General features: G+C 42.9%; 2 long non-coding RNA genes across 2 annotated transcripts in view; one reads left to right on the top strand and one right to left on the bottom strand.

Annotated features, from left to right (window-relative positions):
* LOC134807330 (uncharacterized) overlaps positions 1–4,229 on the top strand; it is a 34,753-nt gene extending 30,524 nt beyond the window's left edge. Inside the window, exon 5 of the long non-coding RNA XR_010147494.1 lies at positions 3,992–4,229. This is a non-coding gene — a long non-coding RNA (uncharacterized LOC134807330). The remainder of the gene's footprint in view (positions 1–3,991) is intronic.
* LOC134807331 (uncharacterized) overlaps positions 1–13,436 on the bottom strand; it is a 57,042-nt gene that overhangs the window by 6,056 nt on the left and 37,550 nt on the right. The window lies entirely within an intron of this gene.

Below are 13,436 nucleotides of genomic sequence, written 5' to 3'. Positions count from 1 at the left end.
GGCCTGGGGTGAGCTAATGGAGAGAGAGATCAGATCTTCTGTCCACACCACTGACCTGCCTCCTCCTCTAATGGTAGACCAGGAAACAAGAACGTTGAGGGTGATTCTCTCATGAATAATGCATGATAGCCTGGCTCTTAAGACTGATATTTCTCAGAATGACAATGGGATCAGGTTGTTTTCGACATTTCAATTACATTCAACAAATGCTTGTTAAACACTTTGAGCACAGCTGCAAGTCACTGTGCCAGTTCCGTAGCACCTTCTGTGGAGGCTGCTAAGATAAAGACAATTTAGGCTTTGCCTTCAAGAGCTTAAAATCTGAACAGGGAGATAGAACAAGGGAAACGACACTCTTAATAAAATGCAGAAAATGCAAATGCCATTAGAGAGAGGTACCAACAACTATATGTGGGTGTTGCGGAGAGCCAAGATCACATATGGTTGAGGGGTGCCTGAAAGAGATGTCAGCTAAGTTTGAAGAATGGGACACCAATAGTTTTGAGTGCCAACTGTGTGCCAGACATTAGCACGCAACATCACAATTAATCCTCCCAGCAACCCTGCCAAACAGATATTGTCTTTCCCAGTTAACTGATGTATAAAGCAAGGCTCTGCGAGGTTAGGCAGGATGCCCCCAAACCAGCATACATATATCCACACACAGACACTCATGCTCTGGTTTCAGTCCTAAACCTCGAGTCCCCCACATATCTACCTTCCTTCCATTATCTCACTGATCCCAACACCTGTCAGAAAACCCTCTGGTTCCCTCTTGTACAGCAGTACATGGTCACACTACCTGCCTGGACCATGATCTCTGGGCACTGGACTCCATCTTCCAATCTGGTTCCTCATACTTCCTCTCACTTGAATTGGGGTTTATCACCAGGGCCTGCTCCATCTTGTGTGCCTGTCTGTTCACCGTGGTCAAATCCGTCTCATTATCTTCTGCACCCACTTTATGCAGAAGCAAGTGATATGGACAGGAAGAGCCATCTGAAATGAGTGAGAAAGAACAAACTGGGACTTAGAAATAAGCTGAAAAAATGAAATTAAGGAGAATAAGCCAAAGACGATGACTTATTCATTCATTCAACAAAATCCCACACACTTGTCTATGCTCCAGGTTCAAGGTTAGGAGCCATGTTGTGATTTAAAAAAGTATGCATGAGTTTGTTGAGTTTACAGATTAGTTGTAGAGAGGGATGTAAAAACAAATAAACAAGTGAAAATTAGGACCATGTTGGGCCCTTCAGGGACTTTAGGGGAGACAGTGGGTGGATGTAGTGAGGGGAAAGAGTGCTTAGAAGGGTGTCAGAGAGATGGCAGCAGCCAGATGATGCAAGACCACTCACGTAGACCAGACAAGGAGTTTGGTGCTACGTATAATGGGAGGAACCACAGTTAACTCGTATGTCAATTGCAACCCAAATGCAGTTTGTCTCTTGCCCTGAACCCTACAAGTACCACTCCTTTTACCATGTACTGCCCCAGGGTAGAACTCTACATTTTTTTCATCTCCTCCTATCTCATTCTCCCCTATGACATTAGTGAGCAAGGTGAACTTGAATGAAGACCCCCACAAAATGAATGAGGGTGTCCCCATATCTCACATGCCCATTGCCCATTCTAGCCATAAGTTTAATTTTTTGACTGGTATAGTTTGGTTATATTATTTCTTTCCCTCCCCCTTTCCTAGCGGTACTCAGTTCTTATATCCTTTCATCTTAAATTTTCCTTTGAGAATCTCATTTTTCTATCTCCCCTGTTAAGTAACTCAACCCCTGTTCCCACTCTCAAGTTTACATATCGACTCTATTACCCTCTTCTGTAAATAAAGGGTCCTCCACAGGCTTCGCTATCTGCAGAACACACTATAGTGACCATCTTTTGTTATATTAAAATGTCATAACGGACTCACTTCCCTATCGCCCATCCCACCCCTCTCGTTCCTCCACATCCCATATTGCCTTATTTCTTCCAAAGAAATACGGGCTCTTTCCATGAAGAATTACAACAAAAATATCTCCATCTGATTATAAATTATTTATACATGTGCTCAGAACAAACCACTCTTTTTTTTTCTTTTGAGACTGAGTCTCACTCTATCACCCAGGCTGGAGTGCAGTGGCATGATCTTGGCTCACTGCAACCTCCGCCTCCTGGGTTCAAGCAATTCTCCCTGCCTCACCCTCCCGAGTAGGTGGGATTATAGGTGCCTGCCACCACACCCAGCTAATTTTTGTATGTTTTAGTAGAGATCAGGTTTTGCCATGTTGGCCAGGCTGGTCTCGAACTCCTGACCTCAGGTGATCTGCCCACCTCAGACTCCCAGACTGCTAGGATTACAGGAGTGTGCCACTGTGTCCAGCCCAAACCACTCTTTTAAAGTTATTTTAAAGTTTAAAATGTTTTTCCTATTTCTCAAGTAGTAAAAGAGAACTCATCTGTGGTAGGCAGAATAATTTCCCCCACAAATACAGGAGGTCCAAGTCCTAATTCCCCAAATCTGTGAATATGCTACCTTACATAGCAAAAGCAACTTTGCAGACATTCTCAAAATCTTGAGATGGGGAGAGCAGCCTGAATTTTCCAGGTGGATCCAATATCATCACAAGAGTCTTTATGAGGGAAAGAGACAGGCAGGACAGTCAGACTCAGAAGTGAGAGAGCCTCAACTGGCTGCTGCTGGTTTTGAAGACACAAGGAGACCAAGGAATGCAGGAGGCCTTTAGAAGCTGCAAAAGGCAAGGAAACAATTTCCCTCTTCAAGCCTCCAAAAGGAACAACTTAATTTTACTCCAGTGAAGTGCATTTAAGACTTGTGACCTCTAGAATTGTTAAGTGATAAGCTTTTGTTATCCAAGTTTGTCACCAAGTTTGTGACCATTTGTTACAGAACCGTAGGAAACTAATACATCATCTTTGAAGCAAGACTAATTTTTTCCTTGGGAGAGGGAAACACTTCAAGGCAGCAGTTTGGTTCGGAAAAGATAAAGCCTCTTCTGCTGTGTTTGAATGTGGACACATGGAGGAGGCAAGCTATTGTTTATCTGGGCAATAGCTGTCCCAGTGAGGAGTGGGGGTGGTGATGAGGACAGGGAGGAAATGTAGGTGAGGAAGGTAAAGGCTTTCCCACTTCCTCTCCTGGTGGGCCTCAAAGGATGTTGGAGGCCTGAATTTGGACAGAGGGGATGCCTGTGGGAATTCTTGTTTATGTGGGAAGATAGCCAGATGGGCCTGCAACGGGCAGCAACAGGAAGCCAAGGGTGAGGGGCTGGCCTCTGCAGGAGCCAGGTCTTATGGTGCTAGAGGTTGAGATGCCCAGGTCCTCATTTAAGATGGACTTCCTATATGTTGAAGCTATTACCCCTAAACCTTTCATTAAGTTTTGTTGAAATTGATAACTTGATCTTAGGAAAGGACCTGTCCCAAGGAGAAGAGAGAGAACCTGGAGAAAAGTTAGAAGGTAGCAAATGATGACCCAGAGGTCAGAAGGCAGCCTTTTGGAGTAAGATGGCACAATAGTCAGGACCCATTTGTGGCTAACAAAAATCATCTTGGGGAAATCGCAAAAATGTTTCTGAAGAAAACCCCCATGATAGGCCAGAATTTCTGCAATCAGCAAGGAGGGAATCTTAAATCATCTCGGTTGGGAATTTAAAGAAAGGGTGACTATAGGGTAGAGAGATTGGGGAAACCCGGGTTGTATATATTTTTAGTGTCTTGTTTTAAAAAATAAGCATGGGCTCTTACCCAGAGTTATTTGAATAACTGTGCATCTCAGTTAAGTGTACTAAGGTAGCTCCTAGGCCAGACATGCATTTGTTAATTCATTCAGCACATTTACTCAATGTTGTAAGATAATTAAAACAGACATGATTGAGGCCCCCAGGTATTTTTCATTAACCCTTGTCTCCTCTCTCCTTTTCCCCCTTCTCTCTCTTTTTTCTTTTTGTTGCCTTCTCTTTCTCTGTAACTTTACTAGCAGAAAAGCTGCAAAGTTAAAACGAAAGAAAAAGGCTCTTGAAAGAACTGTTCTGGGGTTGCACCAATGATCCTGAACAAGAGGCACAGTTCCAAGCTCAAGTTTACTGCAGTTAGTGAAGAAATGGCTACCTGAGCCAAACCACAAGGACACGTACCCCTCTCTTCTCTTCACCCCATAAAACTACAATTGTGCTTTGATTCAGGTGCTGCCTGACTCATATCAGGCTCACAAAGCATTTGACCTCTGTTGAGTCACTTAAACTATTTTTTCCTTGACTGCATCTTCTGTAAGTTAGGCAGTTCAGTGGGTGCCTTATACATACTATCTCATTTAAACTTTACAAAGAACCCTAAAGTAGAAATATAATCCCATTCTTCACATATCAATACTGAGGATTGGGTAGATTGGATAACCTGCCTACAGTCAAATAGTCATTATGTGGGACAGCGCTGGCTTAAACCCTTATCTTCCTGATTCCAATCACAGGTGCAAACAGAGACGTGGAAGCCAGGAGAAAGTGCACAGTGGTATCAGAAAGCTGAGAGAGAAGGCAAGCGTGACTGCCCCTTTGTATACCAGGCCCTACGTTATCTGCTTTTACACACTGCATTTCATTTAATCCTTACAAGCCAATGAGATGGGCACTGTGATCACCAGTTTACAAATGAAGGCATGGAGGTTCCAGAGGACAAGTAACTTGTCTGAGTTCACACAGCCATGTAGGGCTCTTGGTTCCCTCCCTGTCCACTTCCCAGGGATGCTGTGCCACCAACTGCCCTTCCCACATGTACTTTCAATGACTCCTTCTCAACTTGTGGGCAGTTTCCTCTCTTCCCTCAAACTTATGAATTCTCAAAAGAAACGCTTTCTAAACTGTATTCCCTCCCCACCCCCCAAGCTACTTCCTTACCTCCATTCTAGAAAAAAATAAGTTCATATTAACTACCTTCACTTCCTCACCTCCCTCAGCACATTTAAGCCGGTTCTGCCCCCAGCCTTTTTCTGAAACCAAGCAAAGGCCACTAGAGATTCCCCAGTGGTCAGATCGAATGATCACTTCTCAGCCTCCAACCTTCCTGAGACTTAGATGGATTTGATAGTGTTTATGTGGCATTAATATATAAAACAAATGGAAGTGGAGCTACTTTGTAGCAGGGAGAAGGCCTGACCCAGCCTGCTCAGCCTCCTGTCTCCTTCTTTCTCCTCCCTCCCTGCAGGACTCCCCGAAGCTCCTCAGAGAAGCCCTGGAGTTCTGAGGAGCAGAGATTGAATGCCACTTTTCTTAGACAGGTTTTTCAGAGAAATCAAACTAAAGAGAGAGAGAAAGATTATTTTTAAGGAATTGGCTCATGCAGTCGTGGAGGCTTGCCAAATATCTGGGTACTATGGCCTAGCCAAAATGACACATAAAATTAACTAGCACACCACTCTAGAGACTAAGCAGCCCAGGGTTTGACAATAGTCTGACAAGGGATTAGATACTTGATGTCCCCAGGTCCATCTCTGTACCCCGAGGAGCGGTAATGGAAGCCAGTGGTTAGATTGAGCCAGGGCTGGGCTCCAGCTGGAAGGGAAGATGAGTAGTTCAAGGGAGTTGACTGATGAACAGAGGAAAAAGATTTAAGGGGCTGACACCACCATGACCTTGGTACTAGGAGCATGGGTGAGAAAATTCTATAGGCAGAATGAACAAAGCTCGTTAGGATTTACCTTCAACCCCAAACCCTTAAAAGAAATGCCAACACATCAAAGTAATTTGCATCCCCTAAGGACTGTGAGCTTGTGGAGGACAGAGACAAGATCAGACTTTTCTTGTCCCCCCAAACCCAGTTCCGAGGTGGAGGTGGACCATTAGGAGAAGCTCCATGAACACATGGTGGGTGGCACAAAATTGAAATCCACCATATATCATGCACATTTTCCTTTCTCAGTGAAGTCACACTCAGCTCTGAGCCCACTGCTCTCACCAGTCCAGGGAGCAGCTAAAGTTGATATTTCCATATTTATATTAGGCATTTCCAATCAGTTGCCATGGATATCTAGAAGGTAAAGCAAAGTATCAACATGGAGTGAAATTCCACTTTGAAAAATCTTATACAACCCGAGGAAACTTTGCTTGTTTGTTGCATAGTTGTTAAAATGTTTAAGTTTTTCACAGCAGATTGTCTGTTTTGTTGTCAGAAGGATAAATAAAGGAAGGAAACTTGTCCTTGGCCTGGGAATTCAGAAAAAACTGCTGTGTGGTTCTTGCTTTTTTCCTTTTGCAGGTCTCAGCACCTGTCAACTTAACTCACACAAATTCAGAGTGAGGCACTTTTTCTCCATTTTGCAAATTTTATGACAATACAATCTATTTCCTGTCAAATTAGTGCAGTTCCCTTTTTATTAGCTTTTTGTTATGTAGATCTATCTATAGATAATTCTATCGTCCTTGTCTTTATTAAACCGATACCCTCTACTGGTTTAAATTGGGTCGTGAAAATTGTATCACTTTATTTTATGTAGCATAAATATAATGTTGGGTGTTCAGTGTACTGTCAAGTCTTGGTAGTAATGAATAACTAGCTTTCATAGCCTGCTGAGAATGCTGACTCTCCCTCCTACTCTATGGCTGTGGCTGATGCCGAATGATTTTCAAGCTACACCATCTCTGCTTTCCCCTAAGAATCACCTGGTGAGACAATGACCTATTCTATTCTAACCTAATTGTATCAGCTCTCCACTGGGGAAAAAAAAAAATAGAAAGAAAAAGGAAAAATAAATCCACAGCAGTCTCCCTCTTGATTCATAACTCAAATTCCCTTATGGAATTTTTCTTAAGCAGTCAGAAATTGAATGCTTTAAATCTTGAGGAGATGTGTGTCTGTTCGTAAGTGCTCCGGCTGATGGGACCTACTTCAAGTTGCAGTGTCCTGTTATGCCTTCTGAGGCCAGCAACCTAATCAGCCGGGGGCAGCTGCCCATTCCCTTAGCCAGGGTCCTGGTGGTCTGAAAGGACTGGGGCCAAGTCATGAGACAGTGCCTCCAGAGGACAAGGTGGGAATGGCAGAAGCCAGGAAATTTAGTGACTCCCAATCTGGAAGACTCCATAGAGGCAAACTGCCCAGGTGAGGCCAGAAATTACAAGAGCTTCGCTCAGCCGGAGTCTTTGGGCAGGGAGCAGACTTTCTCAGGAAGAGAAGCATCCTCATGTTCATCCCTAAGCTGGGGACAGTGGGGACAGAGGGCAGGTGTAGTAGCTCCACCTTCTGAAATAAAAATGGATGTTTGATGGTTACCAGGGCTTTCCTCAGCTACCTATGAGGTGGTCAGAGACTCTAGACCCAAGACCAGAATGATAAAGACCTGCAGGGCTTTTGCTTCTGTCCTCGCCCCCTCCCCCTGGTCCCTAGAGACAACTGCAGTGAAATCCTTAAAACACAAAACGTGTGAGTTCTTGTTTGAGAGCAGAGGGGAAGAAGGGAATTGGGAAAACTGTGACCCATAATGCATCCAAGACTAGCGGGGAGAAGACCAGAGCTAGAGGGGGTGATGGAATCTTCATAGGAAAGAAAAGTGGGTAAGTCACTGGGTTTGTGTCAGGAGAAGGAAAAGGAGAGGGTAGAGGCTGGCCAGGCCTGAGAAAGCATCCTGGGGCAGAGCAGTGGAAAGGCCCAAAGCTCCTGACATGTTACCCGACTGGCAGGATCTAACCAGGGAAGGGGAGCTACCTAGGGCAAGGAGTCCTTCATTCAGATCTCTGTTATTGTTGGCTGTGTAACATAAGCCAGTGTCTTCATCTCCCTGTGCTTTGTAAAATGAATGTGATAGGAATTCTGACCTCTTAATTTGTGGTGATTCCTTGTTCATGGCCACACTATTCACAATAGCAAAGACATGGAATCAGCCTAAATGCCTATCAATGGTAGACTGGTTAAAGAAAATGTAATACATCTATACCATAGAATACTATGCAGCCATGAAAAAAGAATGAGATAATGTCCTTTGCAGGAACATAGTTGGAGCTGGAGGCTGTTATCCTTAACAAACTAACACAGGAACAGAAAACCAAATACTGCATGTTCTCACTTATAATTGGGTGCTAAATGATGAGAACTCATGAACACAAAGAAGTGAACAATAGACACTTGGGCCTACATGAGGGTAGAGGATGGGAGGAGGCAGAAGAGCAAAAAAATAAATAAATAAATAATAACTATTGGGTACTAGGCTTAGTACTGGGGTGATAAAATAATGTGTACAACAAACCCCCACGACACAAGTTTACCTATATAACAAACCTGCACGTGTACCCCTGAATCTAAAATAAAAGTTTAAAATTTGTGATTTTTTTTCTTTTTTCTCCTTGCCTTGATATAAAAAATGTTCAGAAAGTTTTAGTTCTCAAAATATATTTAGGGGGGGAAAAAAACAAAGCATTTGGACTCCCTAGATACAAAGAGTCTACTTGGTCCTGTCTCTTCTCTGAACAGCCTATTCCAAGAACAACGGCAATGTCCTGCCCAGCTGAGACCCCTAAGAGGAAGGTGTCCTGTGGGGTTCATAGCCTATGCTGTTAATTTCTGAGTTAACCTCTGTTTCATGAAGGGCAACTAACTGTGCTATTCCATTTGTCTTTAGACTAGATAAGGTGGCATCTGGATTCTGGAACAACAATGCATTCCCAGATACTTCGCTGACTTAGAAGGGATTGATTCAGATGGTGATAATGAGGGCAGGCAGCTCCCAGGTGGAGGATCACTCAGGCAGAGCATAAGTGCTCTGGAAAAGTGCAGGGATCTGGCAGGATAGGAAAACAAGGCCTCTTCTCCAGGTTATTGAAATGTTTGTCATTGACTGGGGTGTGTCACACAGGGAAACAAATAAATTCCGGGAATGTGGAGAGGCCAATTGTGGATCAGGCTCACCAAAAGAGGGCATAGTATGGACAATAGACTCTTGATCACATCTCAAATAGCTACTCTCCATGTCCTATCTTTTATGCCAGAAGTGAGCCATGCTTGGTTCTCTGGGCAGCGGGGGTGAGGAGTGGTAAAACTTGGTGGGGAAGGAAAGTCCTTATTCATAACCAAAAGATTAAGTGAGTGTTTTAGTGTGGGCTGCTATAACAAAGTGCCATAGACTAGGTGGCTTATAAACAGCAGCAACTTATTTCTCACAGTTCTGGGGAATGGAGAGGCCAGCATGCTGAGGTTCTGGTGAGGTTCTTCTGGGTTGCTGACTGCTAACTTCTTCCATGTCTTCACATGTGGGAAAGGGGTGAGATAACTTTCTGGGGTTCCTTTCATAGGGGTACTAATCCCAGGCATAAAGCCTGTACCCTCACAACCCAATTACTTCCCAAAGGCCACATGTCCTAATACCATCACAGTGCAGGTTAGGATTTCAATATATGAATGTTGGAGGAAAATAAACATTCAGTACATTATGGTGAGTTCATGCTTGGACAGTTTTTCCTTGGCCAATTCAGTCACTTCTCTATGAGGTTTTCCCTAACCTTTCTTCCTGTGGTACTCTCCAAAGATGTCTGCCATGAATTCCCTCCACATACACCCATGACACTCCACTCATCAAGAAGTGAAATCTATGTCTCCTCTCCTGAATCTAGTGTGGACTTATGACCTGCTTTGACAATAGGATGTGGTTAAAGTGATACTCTGAGATTTCCAAGCCCAGGACTTAGGAGAACTAGCAGCTCTTAGAAGCCATCTGCCAAAAGAAGTCTGACAACCCCAAGACAGCTGTACTATGAGGAAGGCCAAGTAAGCCAGGTGGAGATACCACATGGAGGGTGAGAGCTGCCTGGCCACTGTCCAGCTCTTCCAGTGAAATCAACAGAAAAATCAACAGCTGTGCAACTAAAGAAGCTATCTTGGACTTTCTGCTTCAGCAGGCAACACACAAAGTAGGAGAGTCTCCCAGCTAAGTCAAGCTCAGGTTACAGAATCCTAAAAAATCATGAATTATTGTTGTTTTAAGCCATGAAGTTTTGGGGTGGCTTGTTACATAGGAACAGACAACTGAAGCACCACCCTATGCCACAGTAAGTCATCACCTCCTCTGTGCTATTTAGGTGCTTTTGTACATACTTTTACAATTGTTGGTTTGCTCGTTAGTCAGCCTTATTCCAACATTCTTAAAAGCAAGGGCAGTGTCTTAAACATCTCTGATTCCCCAAAATAGGAGGTGCTCACTAACTAATTGCTGGGGGAATGACTGGCAAGATGGATGAATGCATGCATGGTGATGAATATAGGAATCCTTTTCCCATAAGGGGACAAAAGGAACAGCTTAGCTTAAAAGAAGAATGACTTCCTACAACCTCTTCCTCTGAAATCTAAGGGAAAATGAAATAATTTAACACAGAGATAAAGAGAATTTGGAACCTGAGGGCGAATGTGGGAACTCCCTCATATAAATCAGCTTTTATCTTATCTGAGATGAAAGATGTATAATCATTTATTGAGGATGATGATGGGGCAGCTTGAAGATAGAGACCCAGATAGCAAAGGGGGCTGGGAAAAACATTACAAGGAAGGTCTAAGAATAACTGCAAAGGAGAGAGCTTTTCTGGGAATGTCAGTCTTAACCAAAGGTTACTGAAAGATGCTTCTATAAAGGAGGATCACCTTCCTACCCACAAAGTGTCGTGGGAAGTCAGGGATCCCAAACGGAGGGACCGGCTGAAGCCATGGCAGAAGAACATGGATTGTGAAGATTTCATGGACGTTTATTAGTTCCCCAAGTTAATACTTTTATAATTTCTTATGCCTGTCTTTACTGCAATCTCTAAACATAAATTGTAAAGATTTCATGGACAGTTATCACTTCCCCAATCAATACCCTTGTGATTTCCTATGCCTGTCTTTACTTTAATCTCTTAATCCTGTCAGCTGAGGAGGATGTATGTCGCCTCAGGACCATGTGATAATTGCATTAACTGCACAAATTGTACAGCATGTGTGTTTGAGCAATATGAAATCTAGGCACCTTGAAAACAGAACAGGATAACAGCAATTGTTCAGGGAATAAGAGAGAACTTTAAACTCTGACCGCCGGTGAGCCGGATGGAACAGAGCCATATTTCTCTTCTCTCAAAAGCAAATGGGAGAAATATCGCTGAATTCTTTTTCTCAGCAAGGAACATCCCTAAAAAAGAGAATACACACCTGGAGGTATAGGCCTATGAACAGCCCCCCGAGGTGTGCCTGTCTTTTATGGTCGAGACTGCAGGGGTGAAATGGACCCCAGTCTCCCATAGCACTCCCAGGCTTATTAGGAAGAGGAAATTCCCACCTAATAATTTTGGTCAGACTGGTTGCTCTCAAAACCCTGTCTCCTGATAAGATGTTATCAATGACAATGGTGCCTGAAACTTCATTAGCAATTTTAATTTTGCCTCGGTCCTGTGGTCCTGTGATCTCGCCCTGCCTCCACTTGCCTTGTGATATTCTATTACCTTGTAAGGTACTTGATGTCTGTGACCCACACCTATTTGCACACTCCCTCCCCTTTTGAAAATCCCTAATAAAAACTTGCTGGTTTTTGTGGCTTGTGGGACATCACGGAACCTACCGACATGTGATGTCTCCCCCAGATGCCCAGCTTTAAAATTTCTCTCTTTTGTACTCTGTCCCTTTATTTCTCAAGCTGGCCAACGCTTAAGGAAAATAGAAAAGAACCTACATGAATATCAGCGCAGGTTCCCCAATAACAAAGAAAGAAATAAATCCCAAAGAGTAAATGAAAACTTTTCACCTATTAGATAGACATGGTGTAAATTCAGATTTTAGAGAAACCAGTAGGTTGCCAGAAGGGTGAAACTGGAATAACCAGTTAAGTGAATTCATGATTAAATTTACAAAAATAGTTGTGTGATTTTTTTTTAAGTAGTAAGACTGAACATGCTTGGCAAATTTTGTAGATGAGGTGAGGCATGTACCATCTGTGTAAAATAAATTGTCAGCAAATGCTTTCACACATCCCAGTGTTTAAATGTGTCATGAGATCAAAGGGGGAGATGGTAAGGGCTAGAGATGATTAAAAATAAATCTTTGCAAGTTACTTCAAAAATTTAAAGCAGCAAATGAATAGGAATAACTACTTATTTGGATTATCACAGATTCCTCAAAAACCAAAACTTACATGTAGATGGTAGTAGTTTGTAATCACCACACTCAGAAAAAGAAGCATCATGTTATTTTATTTCTTAAATTTATACTAAGTCTGACTCTTTCTCCACTAGCCAGCCCCTCTTTCCCTTACTCTAGGGTCTTATATAGTTCAGAACATTCTGGAAGGAACAATATTGGTCACAGCTGATATGCCATTGTGGTTATCTGCATGGTCCCTTGAAAGTGAGAAGTTCCATGGATTGTGTGCCGACTTAAAATCTATTTTATTAATAGAAAATTTGAGGTATAAGAAGGCCAACAGATGAGAAGATGATTACCATAGAAAATACAGTTTATGACATACTGTTTCTAAGAGGAGGGAGCACACCATGCCACAGGGTCACCTGGGATGCACTGAGGATGGTGGGGAGACAGAGGGAGAAGGGAAATTCTGGGCAAGAGCCTCTACTGTTATTTCTGCAGGGAGGAATGGGTAAAGCAGGATAAGCAGACTTAGGATTGGCTAATTTGAATAACGTGGGCTCTGGGGCATAAGGGCTGTCCCTAGTTGTTTGGCACCTGCCCTGTAGTGATTAGGGCAAGAGGAGGGAGAGTGGCCCAAAGCGTGAAGCCCAACAAAGGAAGTGCTGAATGAAATAAATGAAATAAATGAAAGCCTCTTATCTACTAGATAAACCTACTAGATAGACATGGTATAAATTAAGGTTTTAGAGAAATCAGTAGGTTGGCAGAAAGGTAAAATAGAAATAACCAATGAAGTGAAATCATGATTAAAACTTATAAAAATATCTGTATAATTTTTTTGAGTAATAAGACTCAAAGTGTTGGGGTCTGGGCTCTGGACTGGTTGGCTTGTATTTGAAAAGCTCTCTTGTGAATGAAATGTTTAGTATCTCTAGAAATTGATTAAGCATGGGAGGTATGGTCCCTCCAGAGTCAGCAAAGCCCCAGATGTCACAGCATCAGAATATAAATAATAAAAGGTTTGGTTAATACAGTGCTGGGGTTGGGCCACAGATCTTTGGGGAGGCTAGGGGCCCCACTATAGAAGGTCTAGTCTCCCTAGGAGTTGCCATTTCCTCTTTCCTCTTTCAGAGCTTATCATTTTCCAAGAAACCATCACCTTCCCAGCTTTAGGGACTTTTTTCCTCTCTCAGATCAGCTACTTCAACTTATACCTGTCTGTAGCAATTAGAATGCTTTCCACTACAAGTAGCAAAAGAAACAAAAAACTCAAATTGGCTTTAAAAATAAAAGAAAGCTATTGGCTCACCTCCTGGCAGGAAAGGTTTTGGACATGGTTATAT

This window comes from Pan troglodytes, chromosome 9 (assembly GCF_028858775.2).
Source record: "Pan troglodytes isolate AG18354 chromosome 9, NHGRI_mPanTro3-v2.0_pri, whole genome shotgun sequence".
In the NCBI taxonomy this organism is placed as follows: Eukaryota; Metazoa; Chordata; class Mammalia; order Primates; family Hominidae; genus Pan; species Pan troglodytes.
Note: the sequence above shows the minus strand (reverse complement) of the source record. Positions and strands in the feature narration are given on the sequence as shown.